Raw genomic sequence first — 16,637 nt, forward strand, 5'->3', positions numbered from 1 at the left:
TGGCACCTGGTAGAGCTACTTTTCCAGGGAAATGAAATGAGAGAGGGATGCCGATTTTTAGCCAGGCTGTGTGGCTTTCTTGGTCTGGAGCATATTTTGAGAAGAAACGGTGTGAGATTGAAAGATAGTTGAAGAGGATTTGGAGTAAGAGTGGAAATTTTCTCGTTTAAATATTTAGGTATCTGCAAAGCAAGAAGCAAAAAAGAGAGAGACAGGACTGTGAAGGAGATGAAAGAGACAAGCATATCACCATGTACCCTATGTTGTTTACCCAGGGGGATAAATGCAAGATTTAACTCAGCTCAAACCTATTTAAGCAAAGTCCAGGAAGCTGAAAAGCAGTCGGGAATGCAAAGAAAGGGGAAATAAACCCTTGTGTGCTTTAGACAAAATATACTCTTGGAATAAATTTATTTTGAAAATCATCTTAGTGGTACATTTTTCAAATCTATGATTGAATTTTAACATTTAGGGACTTTGCATGTGCAGTGAGAGTTGTATCATTCATTGGGTTATAGAGTAGGGTGTTTCGGTTTGCACAGATTCCTAACACGTGAAAGATCCCTGCTTCGTGATCAGCAAGAGATATAAAACCCAGCCTCAGGGGGTCTCAAGCTAGCGTACTCCTAGTCCCGGTCCCAATCCTGGATGAAAGATGGGAAGGTTGCATCAAGAATGGCATCTGGTGTAAAATCTGTGCTAAATCAAATATGTGGATCCATCTGCTGTGGTGACCCCTTGGGAATAAGACAGCAACTAAAAGAAGCTTTTAGAGTAGAGCAAATTTTATGTAAATGTAGTCTGTAAAATGCTTCAAAATGGTGTAAATAACTAAAACATTTTAAAGATCAAAGTGCCATATTAAGGAAAAGCAGCAAATCCCTTAAAATTGAGAAGAGTTCACAAGGTAAATTTTAGTGTTTTTGCCTAACAGCTGACTGAAACATTTAATCAGTTACCAAAACAGTTAAATTTTCTTTCAACTCACAAATGGAGACCAAAGGAAAGGTAAGAATTGCACCAGTTAACCAGTGCTTCCTGCAGAGGCTTTACTTGGACAGTCTGTCCAGGTAATATTAACGCCTGACCAAGAACATTTCATGACTCATACACTCATAATTTGGAAGTTTGGTCATTGCCTAACTAGCTGCCCCCAAGCCTTTCCATCTTGTCATTCCCTGCCAACTGGCTGACTGGTCAACGCCATTCGCTTACTTAAGTGAGCGAATGGCAAGTGAGTGAGTGAGTTTGATCCAGCAGACGGACAAGCTCAAGTGGTGTCTGTGTGTTCAGTCAGCTTATGCTCTAGATTATTTAATAAAGTATGATGTTTTAGATTTTACTTTTAGAAAGAATGGCAGGCAAAGAGATGAAAGAAACTATGTTAGGAACACTCAGGAATAAAAGTGTCACACAGGGCTAAAGACACACCACAGACATGCCATCTACTCATGTATTAATCATCATTAGGCCAAGATGAACCACAGAGTCATTATGTGAACATGTTTAAGGTTTCCACATTGTATCTGAAGAAAGAGAATTCTAGTGAACTTAATCACTCTACTGGTATGACTATTTTGGTCCTTAATTGCATATGTGCCTGTGGTGGATCAGTAAAGCCTTTTTTCAGTTTGGCATGCAGATGCAGACAACTAGTCTCCTTCCAAGGCTGCAAGCCCAGTGCGGGTCCATTCTCTACACAGCCAGATTACAGAGTGGACGCTGGTGGTACATGAGCCGAGACAACCAGGAACTTTGACAAAACGACTTTAAATTGCATAGAAGAACCAGTCACCACCTTCATGTTAGACGTAGCTATAACCGTAGGCCACATCTAAATGTGGTCTCTATTTGGGAAGGGAGCATTTCTACCCACCAACAAACCCTCAGCACATTTACTTAGTTTAGAAGAAGCCTTTATCCTCTACTATGTGGTGTTGTTGAATTGGGCATTTGAGTGCCAATTTAGACTATACGTGTAATTGCAAGTGAGTGCATGTTTATGTGTTTACAAGGGAGAGTGAACAGAGCCAGGTTGGCCACAAAGTTTAACCAGGTCCAGTATGTCTGAGTGGAGTAAGTCTTAAATACTGTCTTGAGGTCATATATATACAGACGAGGACAAAATAGTTGGTACCCTTCTCTCAAAGAAAGAAAAACCCAGAATGGTTGCTAAAATAACTTGAAACTGGCAAATGTAATAATAAAGATTACTGAAAATTAACTAATGAAAATCAGACATTTCTTTTGAATTGTGGTTCAACAGAATTATTTTTAAAAATAAACTAATGAAACTGGTCTGGACCAAAATGATGGTACCCCTAGAAAAGATTGAAAACAAGTTGATCTGACCATAGGAACATGTTAAACTAAGGTGTGTCCTGTAATTAGCATCACAGCCGTCTTCTAACTTGTAATCAGTCAGTCTGCATATTTAAAGGGTGAAAAATAGTCACTGTGTTGTTTGGTATCATGGTGTGTACCACACTGAACATGAAAGCTAAGGAGAGAGTTGTCTCAGGAGATGAGAAGGACAGTTATTGACAAGCATGTAAAAGGCTATAAGACCATCTCCAGGCTATAAGACCATCGCTTGATGTTCCTGTGACTACAGTTGCACAAATTAGTCAGAAGTTTAAGGTCCACAGGACTTTAGCCAACCTTCCTGGATACGGCCCGCAAGAGGAAAATTGATGACAAATTAAGAGACTGAGAACAAAAAATGGTAACCAAAGAGCCCAGAACAACTTCCAAAGAGATCAGAGGTGAATTCCAAGGTTAAAGTACATCAGTGTCAGATCGCACCATCTGTTGCTGTTTGAGCCAAAGTGAACTTGATGGAAGAATACTGAGGAGGACACCGCTGTTGAAAGCAAATTCTAAAAAGTAAGACTTGAATTTGCCAAAAAACATATTATAAGCCACAAAGCTTCTGGGAGAAGTCCTCTGGACAGACTAGGTTGTTTTTTGACAACTCACAGCTCTGTATTCACAGATGAGGGGAAAATGACGCATACAAAGAAAAGAACACTGTACCTAATGTGAAACATGGAGGAGGCTTAGTTATGTTCTGGGGCTGCTTTGCTGCATCTGGCACAGGGTGTCTTGAATCTGTGCAGGGTATCTGTGCAAGGAATTCTGGAGCGAAATGTGCTGCCCAGTGTCAGAAAGCTTTGTCTCAGTCATAAGTCATGGGTCCTACAACAGGATAACAATGCAAAACACACAGCTAAAACACCCAGGGATGGCTAAGAACAAAACACTGGACTATTCTGAAGTGACCTTCTATGAGTCCTGATCGAAATCCTAATAAACATCTGTGGAAGTAGCTGAAACATGCAGTCTGGAGAAGGCAACCCTTCAAACCTGAGAAGTCTGGAGCAGTTGCTCATGAGGAATAGGCCAAAATACCCGTCTACAGGTGCAGAAGTCCTCATTGAGATTTAACAGAAATCACTTACTTGCCCTGATTTTTTTTTTTTTTTTTTAATTATTCTGTTGAACCACAGTTTCAAAAGCAATGCCTGATTTTCATGAGGTAATTTTCAGTAAATTTTAATTTATATTACATTTGTCAGTTTCAAGTGATTTCAATGACCATTGTGGGTTTTTATTCTTTAATGGAAGGGAACCAACAATTTTGTCCACGTATGTATATGTAGCAGCCACTCACTCAGCCATGAGGAGCTTTACAGACCAACATAGAATTTAAGCCTTCACAAGTGTACATCAGGGCTCAGGTCTTGTTCCAGTGTGCTGAAATACTTTAATCCCTGAGCCTCTCCTATGCTAGCTGTAAAATCCTCTTTCTGAAAGGCATGGGTGGATATTTTTACAGGCCTGGCCTCAGTATAGGCCAGCATGGGAGTATAAATACGAAACATCAATGTTGTCTTTGCTTGGGCATCCATTTGAATGTCTTGGGTTTGTTGCACAAACCTCTCTCTGTCCTGCTTTAGTAGAGTGGAAAGGCTGTTGCTCTTGCAGATAAAAGCCCTGTGGCTTTTCTCTTGTTCCTCCAGCCTGTGCAGAGCCTCATTATAAGAACAGGTAACCTCCTGAAGCTGCTTCATCATCTGGGTGGAGGAACGCTTGTGGGCTTCTGCCAAGTGTTTGAGCTGAGGGGGGAAAAAGGGAAAACAAAATGGGCATGAAGGGTAAAACTTAAGTTTACCTTGACTTGTTGTCGAGTTAACCACGGGGAGTGAGTGGTCTCCTGTCAGGGGTGCTGCTGTTCTGAAACTGAGATACAATCCACAATGCAAACTTCTATGTTCACAAAATGCTGCTCCATCCTGACCTGCACAACATAGTATGTGGTGTAACTCTGATGAGTAAAGCTGTTATTACTTTAAAGCAGCAATAATTATTTTGGCCTTATTAAAATCATAGGCATTTAGGCTGATTTGATGAGCTTCTGAGATTTAAGACTAAGAATTTGCTGCCACCCAATACTCTTTGCTGTGGTAGAAATGAGTCAAAACACTGCACACTTACAGATTTGTAACCATGCAGAACACCTCCACCACTTGCAACACCTGTACTGCAATGTAACAAATGTGTGCAATGATGCAGCAGTAATAGACGCTCTTTTGTCAGACAGTAATGCATTCATCTCATTAAATTTTGATTATCTGCTCCAGATGGCGTCTAGTTTTCTTACTCTTGGCAGTTGGTACCTCAGCATTTGGTCTTTCGTACACATTCTGCAAGTGGTCCTGCTGGGCCCAGGAGGGAGTCTCTCTGCAGGGCTCGAAGCACCATCTTTTGTCTGCTGAAAACCGTAGTGGGTCCCAAGTAGACCTGAATCTGTCTTCTCTGATTTTAAAACAGCGATTACCTCATCCCTGGCCTGGTTTAACACACAGAGCAGAACAGTGGCTTTAATTTCAGTTCTTCTCATGGCTGCAGCTGTAGTGGACACTCAGACGTCACACAGTGACTTTTATGTTTCACAGGAGCGAAATTCAACTACAAAATAAGTGAATATGCAATAGGAAGCAAATCATCTTACCTGTAGTTCCCCCTCCAGAATACTGAGCAGAAAGAGCATGTCATCACAGGACAGGCCTTCTCTTGTGTGTCTGCCCTCCCACCTCTCTCGCTTGCCTTGCATATTGTGCTTTTCAATTATGATTATCAGAGCCTGAGTAGGGTAAAAGACAACCTGTGAGCAATTTCTTTATATAAGCTTGATTATGGGAAGGAATTTTGTTGCTTTGCTGCTTTTATATTCTATTGTGGAATTGGAGAAGCTAAAAAAAAATAACAAATGATTGGAGATGGCAGCTGAACATTGGTGACAACAAAAAAATGCGTGCTTTGCATTAAAGAGGTTAAACAAGGTCATGAATTGTGTCTTTACAGTACAAGTGGTTATTGTGTGGCTTTTGTAAGTGTTGCAGATTATATAAGCTTTGATGAGCTAGTCCTAAGTCAAGGGCCTCTTGTCATAACAGTTATGGTTACTGAAATAGATAGGCCTGCGCCTGGCATCACTTTTATGTGAGGCTTATGTCATCTCATAGTCCTGACTCTTAGCACATTTACAGCATCACTGTTAGTGTGGCTGATGAAAATGGACTAATATTTCCATAAAGTAGGACATGATTACCAAACCATATATCTAGATACGTGTGGTGTTTATAAAAGCACAACACATAGTTTAAACATAAGTTTGCTGGCCAAATTTCTCTGTGTTCTCACCCAGACACAGAAAGCAATCAGGTTCATAGTTAGTGAAGATGATGTCATCTCTCTACTCTTCAGCTCTACTTTTCGAGGCCCAAGCAGCTCACTGTGGCCAGGAGCAGCTCTTATTCTACAGTACTTGGTCTTTTTTTTTTTTTTTTTAAGTAACTGAGGACTTTTGTATTTTGAGAAAAAGTATTTAAAATTTTTAGAAGTGCCCACAGGTTTTTTGTTTTTTCATTATGTGTGTTGAAAACAGTAAGACCTTCGCAGAGCCTTTCATTGGTGCAGTCGTTATAAATCTGTTATTGACCCAAAAAAGCAGTCAGACTTTATTTTTTGTCTACTAGCTCTTTCTCTTAACACATGCACGACGGCTTGTTTTCATCAAGCCTGAGAGCACTTTGAGGCTATCTAAACAAGTGAGCACTGGTACATAAGAGACACATTGGTGCAGAAGAAACAAACCAAGGCAGAAAAAAAACAAGCCTTTAACTAGTTCAGACTGTAGCCAATAACATCCTTCAGTTTGCTAAATCACTGTGAGAGTGCTGGCTCATTTAAAAGACGTGTCCACATGAAGATTTTTTCTCTTGCCCTTGGCAGGAAAGAGCGTGAGTGACGTTCTCAGGACTCACCTCCCTTCCACTTGATGCCTTCTCTGTATCAATTAGGAAGACGGATGAAGCTGTCTGACTGTCGATGCATTTTTTGTACTTCCCTTGACATTTTGCTACAGAAAAGGACAATAAACTGTTGGGATTTAGAAGACATCGGGAAAACTGAATTCCGCAGTATACAAGACTGCAAAGTTTACCATATCCCAGTATAATCTGATATCATTTGTCCCAAGGTCCAGATTTGAAGGATGGAAGTAATTGAGTTTGTGCACGAAAGGGTACAATTTTAGGACCTCATCTTGAATAGGTTCAGATAAAGACATGCAATAGATCTGATGTGGGGCTCATATTTCTATGGTGGCCTGGGTCTGTGTTCCTTGGATATAAGCGTTAACATATTTCTGGTTCCTTTTGTCTTCCCGTCCGACGGTGCTTTTATATGTTGCAAGTCGAGTCCATGACACAGTGCTGCTGCTTTTCCTTGCCCTTGGCACTCAATTGATTAATATAGTGATGGGCCAAACACCTCACTTGCTCTCTCTGGCTCTCACGCTCTCACTCACCTCACTCACTCACACGTGACACCCACACACACACACACACACACAACGTGAACCATGCTGTGCTGTCTTTAGTGCCCACACAGTGTCTAGACAAGCACATGCTTGCTGATGTCGAAGCACACTCTCACACAATGCAGGCATGTGAAAATACCTCAGTACTTCAGTGTGGCTCAGAGCCAAAGTCAGCCTTAATAATGGTTGCCAGGGCTGCCTGTTGAGGACATCCGCTGCAGGCGACTTGGCACTCTCACAGTGTGGCTGTTGCCTGTTTGTTTATCTGAACACCACCAGGGGCAACATGCCTGCATCCCTCCTGCCCGCTACTTTGTACCCAAGAGGCCGCTGCCTGCACTCAGAATAAACCATTACCATTTCCTAAAATTAATCTTATTCACGACACCTTGTCCTAACCAAAACTGGTCACACATCCTGCTACAGGCAGTATCTTTGCAGAAAAGTTGTCCATGGTCCAAAAACAATGAATGTACACCTGTTCCTTGGTATTATCCAACCAGCTGTGTAATTGGCCTCCAAACTAGAGTTCTTTTTACACATGCACTGCAGCCTTGGACTGTTACCTTGCCGAGGCGAGAAGGAAAATGAGTGAAAGCATGTTCCATTCATAAGTTAAAATGCCTTACGGGTGAGGTTTGTCACATATATGCCACTTTTAATAAGGCTCTGAGTGGACTTCTTTAACTTTATTACAGACACTCAGTTTAGTTGCGTTGCCTGCCGAGAGGCAGGGAGACACATCTGTCCTGTCTGTTCGTCACGCTTTCAGTATCTCAGCAGCCATGCGACATATTTACTTGGCGGATAGATATGTGTTGAAGAGTACAACTGCAGGGCACAAGAATCAAAACCCCACCCTCCTCTTATGCTGGTTTAATCACTGTCATCAGTCTTTGCATCATTCACCTGTCCTCATCTCTGTATTTCCTATGTCAGATACACATATTGCCAAAGTGTTCACTCACCCATCCAAGTCATTGACTTCAGGTGTTCCTGAATTCACTGCCACAGATACAGGTGTATAAAACCAAGCACCTAGGCATGCAGACTGCTTCTACAAACGAAGAATGGGTCACTCTCAGGTGCTCAGTGAATTCCAGCATGGTAATGTGATAGGATGCCACCTGTGCAACAAGTCCAGTCATGAAATGTCCTCACTACTAAATATTCCCACAGTCAGCTGTTAGTGGTATTATAACAAAGTGGAAGCAATTGGGAACAACAGCAACTCAGCCACAAAGTGGTAGGTCATGTAAAATCACAGAGTGGGGTCAGCGGATGCTGAGGAGCCATAGTATACAGAGGTCGGCAACTTTCTGCAAAGTCTATCACTACATACCTCCATCTTCATGTGGCCTTCTGGAAGAATGGTCAAAATTCCCATAAACACTCCTAAACCTTGTGGAAAGCCTTCACAGAGGAGTTGAAGCTGTTGTAGCTGCAAAGGGTGGGCCGACATTAGGGGTGTGCGATATATATCATCTACGATAATATCTTAATCGCCATGTTAATGATGCGTGAGCTGACGTTATAAAGTAAGCTACTGACTGGGGAAAAAAAACATCAAAACCCCTCGACTCCACGCGTTCACTACTTCGTGCTTTAGTACAGGCTGCTGCGCGTGCGCGTCAAGAGTGCCCATACTGTGTGCAGCATAGCTTGCCTAAACAACACACCAAAAGCTGGAAATGAGTAAACACACTGCGACAGGAGAAAAAATTCAGACCTTGCCAGCCTCGCAATCTACCCGCCTTAGATTAAATTCCTAGGCGAGGATCATCTTCACGCGCATGAAGTGGTTTGAATTTGAAAGACTGACATGCTCAAAGATGGCAGTTGCAGACTTTGTAAGAAAGCAGTTGCCGTTAAAGATAGCTCGCTACTAACCTGTTTAATCATCTCTGAACAACAATTAGTAATATCCCTTGGCGGCACAGAGGTGTAGTTATTAGCACTGTCGCCTCACAGCAAAACGATCCGGTTTTGATTCCCGGTCCAGGTCGTTCTGTGTGGAGTTTGCATGTTCACACCCTGTGCTTGTGGGGTTTCTTCCAGGTACTTCCGTTTTCCTCCCACAGTCCAAGATATTGCATATTGGGTTCATCGGTCACTCTAAATTGCCCTGTAGGTGTGAATGTGTGTGTGAGTATGTGTGTGTGTGTGTGTTGGGCATGCGATGGACTGGTGACCTGTCCATGGTGTACCCCACCTGCGATGACGCTGGGATTGGCTCCAGTTTTAAGATTCATCATTGGTCCATTTTTACTGGCAGTAGTGTTGGTTACCCAGACAGACACTGAGCACCGCAATAGAAAATAGGCATTTTGTTGATTCTAACTCTCTCGCTGATCATTTTTACCCTTAAATATAACCTAAATCACTAGACAACGTGTAAGTTGGTTTGGTGGTCACAGTTAAAAATTACCCATTTTACCTTGCACATTCCTATTGAGCACCAACATGTAGTCAGTTGTTTAACAGACATCTCTTTTTATAATGTAAATCTACACGACTACAGTGTTTTGGTTTTTGGGTTTGTTTGTTTGGTTTTTTTGGGTTTTTTTTTTTTTTTTTTTGCAATACAACCTGGTCCATGGCCCCTGGGTAATTTAATTTTGACACCCTTGCTTCAGCTGCTCACTCTCACCAGGCTGCTCACATCCATTTTATATCCACCTGTCATGAGAGGCTAGATCAGTATGAGCACTGGAGTCCTTTTTGGCCTTCAGTTTTCAGGGTCAAGCTGGCACAGCACTCTATAATTCATATTCGGTATGGTTGATGTGTGTTTTGGCTGGAGCACAGTACTTCAAGAGTGGTACAACTGAGAAATTATACAGTTTGCAATCCAGCTATACAGACGGGGGGATGTTGAAGAGTTCTATAAATCTATTTTGTCACAAGTAATGCCACTGTTGTGCTTTATGATTATGAATGTGGTTAGGCTGCACATGCTAAGTGCTTCAAACACTGTTAAGCATAAAGAGCATTAAATGCCTCTGTTTTGTTTAAAGTGACTGATTTGAATTACCGTTAATTTGAAATGCTGTTGGACTTACGAATTCTTGCAGCAAAGCTTAATCATAGTTCTTTATTTTTGTTTACATTTTGTATGGCATTTGGCATGTACCTATCTGAATCTTATTTAGATAATTAGTTTAATTATTGTGATGCTAGTCAACTAAAACAAAAGGGACTGAAGTAAACACTTCTAGGCATGAGGTAATGCAGTACTGTGCAGTGTTCAGAATTTAGACTTACTATCCTAAATAATGTTAACAGTTTTAGTCTTTATTCCAAAGCATTGTTTTGTTTTTGTTTTCTTTTGTTTTTTTGTTTTTTTTGTTTTTTTTTTTTGGGGGGGGGGGGGGGGGGGGGGGGGGGGGGGGGGGGGGGGGGGGGGGGGGGGGGGGGGGGGGGGGGGGGGGGGGGGGGGGGGGGGGGGGGGGGGGGGGGGGGGGGGGGGGGGGGGGGGGGGGGGGGGGGGGGGGGGGGGGGGGGGGGGGGGGGGGGGGGGGGGGGGGGGGGGGGGGGGGGGGGGGGGGGGGGGGGGGGGGGGGGGGGGGGGGGGGGGGGGGGGGGGGGGGGGGGGGGGGGGGGGGGGGGGGGGGGGGGGGGGGGGTCTTCATTTTTAATGGTTTAAATTCGTGTGGGTGGTCTTCCTACATAGCAGTAAAAAGTCTATAAAACAAAAGTTAACCATATTGTGGAGAGCAAAAAACAGCCATTTTGTGGCCAGTGATTCCAAAAATACAGTGTACATTGTTTGTTGTGACGTAAGCTACACCCTCTTAGTCAGTTTTTGCACAGTGAGACTTTGTGGTGTGGATCGTTCACTGAATAATGGCTGTGAAAGTAATCGTTATTGCTGTTTTGTGTGCACTGGTTCCTTGAGGACAGAGGGCACTTTTACCTCATACGGGGGCCCCCCTACTTTCATTCTAGATCTTGATTCATATGAATCAGTATTTTATTGGTGATTAATATAGAATGAACAAATATTACCCATATGATATCTGCCACTGGGATATCTAGAAGCAAAAGAAAGTAGGTCAAAAAAGCAAAAGCTGCAGTAATGTTAATGGGAGTGTAGATTTAAAATAAGACCTTGTCTAGGTCTGCTTAGTGGTAAAAAAAATAGGCTACCTTGAATAATAATGTCTGATATATTTCCTCCTTAAAAATTTCATTATCTAGTTGAAATTCTTAAAATGAATATTAGAGCCAACCAATATCTCGCCAATATATTGGTATTATAACAGCCAATAAATGAAAATCAAGAAGGTAATGAGGTGGGAGAAACAGCTTCAATCATGTTATAAGTGGTGATGTTGCATAGTTTTCACTGGAGGGCAACTTCCCTGTTGGCAACACACATTTTTGGAATGTCACTAATGTAGCAACCAGCTGATCTGAGTCAGAGCGTGAACACGTAATCCACAGCTTCTTGTCACAATAAACCACGATTGTTCTTGAACTTTAACCTTTTTATTATTTAGTAAGGACTCAAATAACTGCACATACAAAGTGTTAGAGAAATCTATGTTTTTGTCTTGAAAGAAAAAATATTGACCATGGGATTTTTTTTTTTTTGCATTTTTGGCCACAGCGGCTTTTGTCTACAGTGGAGAGTGACAGGAAATGGGGAAAGATACGGGGGAAGACACGAGGGCAATTTGGCGACGGGCCAGGGCGCGAACCCGCGCCGCCCGCAACGCAACGCGGCGTGTGTTGTGGTCGCCGGCTTCACCACTAAGCCACCCAGGCGCCCCGACCATGGGTTTTTTTAAATCAAAATATCGGTATCAGTCTTACATCGGCCGGGCGCTAATCAAAATGGAAATATCGGATCATTTCAAACTTATTTCACTGCATGTCTATTCTCAATATTTCTGCAATGTAGTATTTATAAAATACACTTATGCAACTTGCCTGTTGGACTAGACAAGACTTCTTCCAAAATGGTAATGACCTCACAAATCCTGCTTCAGCTTCATTGCCTAAATTCAGATTTTATGTGTGCACAGACAGGAGCTGAATATGAAACAGTGTCAGGCTTTGAATGTTCAAATATATTGGAGCAGTACCATTTATCAAAACACATTTTGACTAAATCAGTTTTAACTATATACAGTACCAGCATTACATAGGTTGCAATACATAGTCCTGGTTCAAAGAGGTTTCCTCATTTGGTTCTTATGAAAGCTTAAAGCTTTACCTTATTTACATAGTCTTCTATCTCTGATTAGCAATGTCCTCTGGAGCTGCAATCATTCTCTGCCAGCCAGCTTAACTCAAACACGTGCATGTTGGTCTTTCAGTATAACTTTGAGCATCAAAGTACACAGATCAATCAGTCAATTGTCAGCACTGAAAATGAAGCCTCACTGAGATGAGGCAAACATTTTTCATGACTGACCACTCTTCTAGGACAGTAGGCAGTAGAGGTCAGATTAAAGACTCTTCGATGAGTTAGACATTTGCTTTGTTTCTAACTGAGAAGAGAGTCAGATAAGACATGGCAGTGATCATGCCTGCACACACATATCCGACATACTGGTGACTGCGTTCTCTTAAGATCAAGCCTGGTTTTAAGGAAAGGTCAAGTAGAGCTGCCTTGAATGCTGGTGTACATCTGTTCTTTCTGAAGGCAATAAATACCAGATTGATTGTGTGTGTGTGTCTGTGTGTGTGTGTGTGTGTAGCTGTTCTTTCTTTTACCGATCCAGATTTCATGAGCTAATAGGAGAGCGTTTGTGTGCATGTAGTTGTGGAGCATAGCTTGCTTTGTAGATCCAAAAGGTTGTAAAAATCTCCAGAGAATTCATCTTTGTCAACCTCACTGTGCATCTATTGCGCCTCCTGCTGGTGATATTTAATTCCTGCCACTGACAAAAGGTTAAATGTACTAACAAACCCTTCCAAGACATATGTACATATGTGATAGTTAGTTCTTCCACCCAGCCAGGCATCCATCTACTTGCACAATAACCAAAAAGGCAGCAAGTAACTAAATGTGCAAATGTTGGGATCATGCATTGATTGAACAGGCTGAACAGCAAAGTGTTGGAGGCCAGCTGAATTTGTAATGAGGGACTGGTGTTCTGTATTGGCTGTCTTTGATCGGTCCACTTCATTTTTAGCCTGCTGCCTAAAGTCCCCATTGATTTAACAGTAACATATACTTAAATTGCGGCTTTGCAGAGGAAGCGTTGGCCTTCAAAACCATAACTGCTGCGCCCACTCAACCACACAACTCCATACCGACAAGCACCTTGAAATGAGTTATTGATTACTTAAACATTGCTGAATTGATTTCAGGATAGTGTCATATTGTTTTTTTAGAAACATGAAACATTACAAGAAATGCCACTCAGTATCTTTGGTGGTGGGGGATGGATGTTCTACTGTGTAATGGAAATAGCGGGTTTGCAGGATGGTGAAAATTGTAAATACTTGTCTGATTCCCTCATCCTAATCCAAGTTCTGTCTTTATTCACTCTAATAAAAAAAAATGAGCATTTCTCACGGAGCATTTCTGGTTCATGGCCAGCACAGTTTTATGCAGTTTTGTTGGCACAGTGCTTTACTCAAGTGAGCACGTTAGCCTTAAATGGTAATTCTGGGTGCCGTTTGTCTGGAACTGAAACGATCAACTATTTCTTGGAGCCAGTCAATTGATCCTCTTTACATCCAGCCAGCGCATGTGGACCACCCTTTAAAACCAGTCATCCATGTTGATTGGGCACTAAGGATTACCAGGCAGCCCCATTTCCTCATATGCAATTCCTCCATTAGCGCTCACAGATCTCTGGTTATCTAAACTGTAACCTGTTTGTCTGAAACCATACATATTTTCTCCTCCCACTCCACCATATGGAGTGACTGTGCAAGAAGGGCATTGAGAGTTGGGGGACGCTCAAGATAATGACCTCATTCAGACAATGAGTTTATTTTTATTTTTCTATGAAGTTTTGTATTCAGCAATAATTCTATTTTCTGTTTATCTGGTGCAGATTGAAGTAGGCTCACAGCCTCCCTTCATTCACTCTGTTTACATTCTTGAGGTATAAATTCCTGTCTGGATCTTTTCTTGCACTTTCTCAGTTTAAAAATTCACGAGACCTTCAAATTAATTTATTTAGATTACATTTCATTTGGAAACCATCTATGAATTCAATTTATGTTAGGGTATTTTCAATCTTAACAATCTCAACATGTCATTGTTTTAGTTGTCTTGCCTTTCATAAGAAATGAACTGAAATATAGAATGCTAAACTGACCCAATCCTAGTGAAACAAAAATGTAAAGATGGATAAACACAAATCATTTTTTATGAATACCAAAGGTTGCTGTTTTTATTTATTTTTTTTAAATCAACATGTTAGAACTTTGCTCATTTATGTTGGACAAGCTGAACAAAGTTGCATTGTTGATGACACCTATCAGCCACATTAAAATGCTTGACTGACAAGTTTTGTAAGGTTGATTATCTTGTTACAGTAGCACCCGTAAAGGGTGGAATACTTTGGGCAGCATGTGAAAGATCAGTTCTTGAAATCGATGTGTTGGAAGCAGGAAAAACATCAGCAAGCAGAATTATCCGAGTCACTTTAACAAGTGACACGCTGTGATTGAAGGCATGGTCAGAGCATCCCCCCAAGCACTGGTTTGTACCTACTAAAATTGGTCCAAGAAAGGATGACTGCCTCTGTGACACAGTCACAGAGGCTCAAGGTTTCAAGGTATGTGTAGGAAGAGGCTGTCTGATATAAGGTCACCAGAACATAAAGAGCAGCATAGTTTTTATCCACAGAGTGCTCAGAGTGCCCTTGCTGGCTGCCACCATCCATCTCAGTTGCTTGCAGTGGGCATGCAAGTGTCAGAACTGAGCTATAGGAGGGAGGCAGTGCAATGCTCCAGGCGATGTTTTGCTGGAGACCTTGGGTTCAGGAATTCATTTTGATGTTACTTTGACATACACCACCCACCTAAACCTTGCAGAACATGTACTAGTCTTCATAGTGACAGTATATATCTTTGCGGTGACATAACAAAGGGTTCAAGAGGTTGGCTCAGACTCCACATCCTCCAGATCCCTGTTCAATCATGCCACCTCGAGGCTCCCTCTCGCTAGTTACAAGGACCTGCTATTGAAGTCTTGGCACCTGATATGAGTGGACATTGACAGAGGTCTTATGGGATCCTTGCCTCGTTGGGTCAGGGCTATTTTGGTTACACAAGGAGGACCTACATAATATTAGGCAGATGGTTTTAATGGTGTAGTTTGTGGGTGTGTAGCTCAGTTAAGCTGCCCTCTGTAGTAGGGCTTAGTAGTGTGGTGGTTAATACATTTGCCCTAGACACGAAAGACCCCTGCCTCAAGACTAGGAGGAGATGGAAATCTAGCCTCGGGGTCACAAGCATGTTTACTCCTAGAGCTGCTCCTAACCCTAGATAAGATAGTTGCGTCAGGAATGGCATCCACTGTAAAATCTGTGAAAAATCAACATCCAAATTGTACTTATAATTAATGATCTAATTGACAAAAAATGAGTACCATGCAAGTCTAAAGCCCCTTTTATTCCTTAGTAAGCACAACTAAACCAGTGCCAGATTGCTGTTAGCTGTATCAACGGGGAACAAAACACTTACCTGCTGGAGGGAAGGTACGGCTTTCCCTGGATTTGCTGTAATTATAGTCCATTTATGTCCAGCGTCTTGGCATGAAGGCTTCCTTGCCTCAGTAATTACCTTGCCTTTAATTGCCTTTCCCCTCATCCTTGCGTCTGATCTCCAGCATTGTCCTTACAACTGTCCAGAGTGAGTGTGAGAACAGGATGAGAGCCAAGGAGACTGGGAATGGGGAATGATTGGCTTGGACCATTAATAGTAGGAGTGGTCTTTCAGAAGAAGGAGTGCATTGCTGGGCTGATGAATGTAACAAACAAGGATGAATGAAGGCCTTGTGAGGGCTGACATGTAAGCGGGTGTGGTTATTGAATGAATGAGACAGGCCCTTAAGAGGGAAAGGGAGAGCGAGGTGGATCAATGATACTGTATAGAGTTTCCTTTTAAATGGTTCTTGACTATGATTTAGTTATTTAAAAAAAAAACACCTTAGTGAGGAAGGAGTTAATAGTAACCACTGCAAAATTGATTGTGAAATGGGAAATCAGAGAACAAGGCGGAAAATTTTGTCAAATGTTCATGTGTGGTGTGCCTTTTGTCAGTTCTCATGGCCTGGAGGGGAAACCCACTGTGGCAGATCAGAGACATGCTCAAGTGCCTCAGCCATATTATATGAGCATATCCACACGCCCCTTCTTTCATGTCAGCTTCAAAGAGCAATAGAATTGGTAAAAGTTGTAATGCTTAAAAATCTGTAACATTGTGTTTTCTATAAATGCGTCATTATAAAAATCCTTGCAGCAGCAGTGAAGAGAAGGAACAATAAACAGCAAGGTAATTGTATAAATCAAGTTAAAAAAAAATGTGCATTGGACTACATGTTTCATTATTTCCTTTGAATCCTTTGTACATGTGAAGGCACTTTGAATCCGGCTATATCACTAACTTTGAACTACTCTTCAGGAAAGTAGCATGATGCAAGTACATAGAATTAGTAGTGCTGGAAAATGCTGACCATAGTTCCAGAAACTGTTTAAAATAATTTAAAAAAAATGCTTTAAGTTCAGCTTACACTGAGATCAAAGCTCTCGTTTTTATGTTAATGGTTAATGATACA

At 41.9% G+C, this 16,637-nt stretch overlaps 1 pseudogene; it reads right to left on the bottom strand.

The window, feature by feature from the left end:
- Nucleotides 1-4,764, bottom strand: part of LOC115800716 (discoidin, CUB and LCCL domain-containing protein 2-like) — a 13,435-nt pseudogene extending 8,671 nt beyond the window's left edge.
- Between the last annotated feature and the right edge of the window lie 11,873 nt (nt 4,765-16,637).

This window comes from Archocentrus centrarchus, chromosome 21 (genome assembly GCF_007364275.1).
Source record: "Archocentrus centrarchus isolate MPI-CPG fArcCen1 chromosome 21, fArcCen1, whole genome shotgun sequence".
In the NCBI taxonomy this organism is placed as follows: Eukaryota; Metazoa; Chordata; class Actinopteri; order Cichliformes; family Cichlidae; genus Archocentrus; species Archocentrus centrarchus.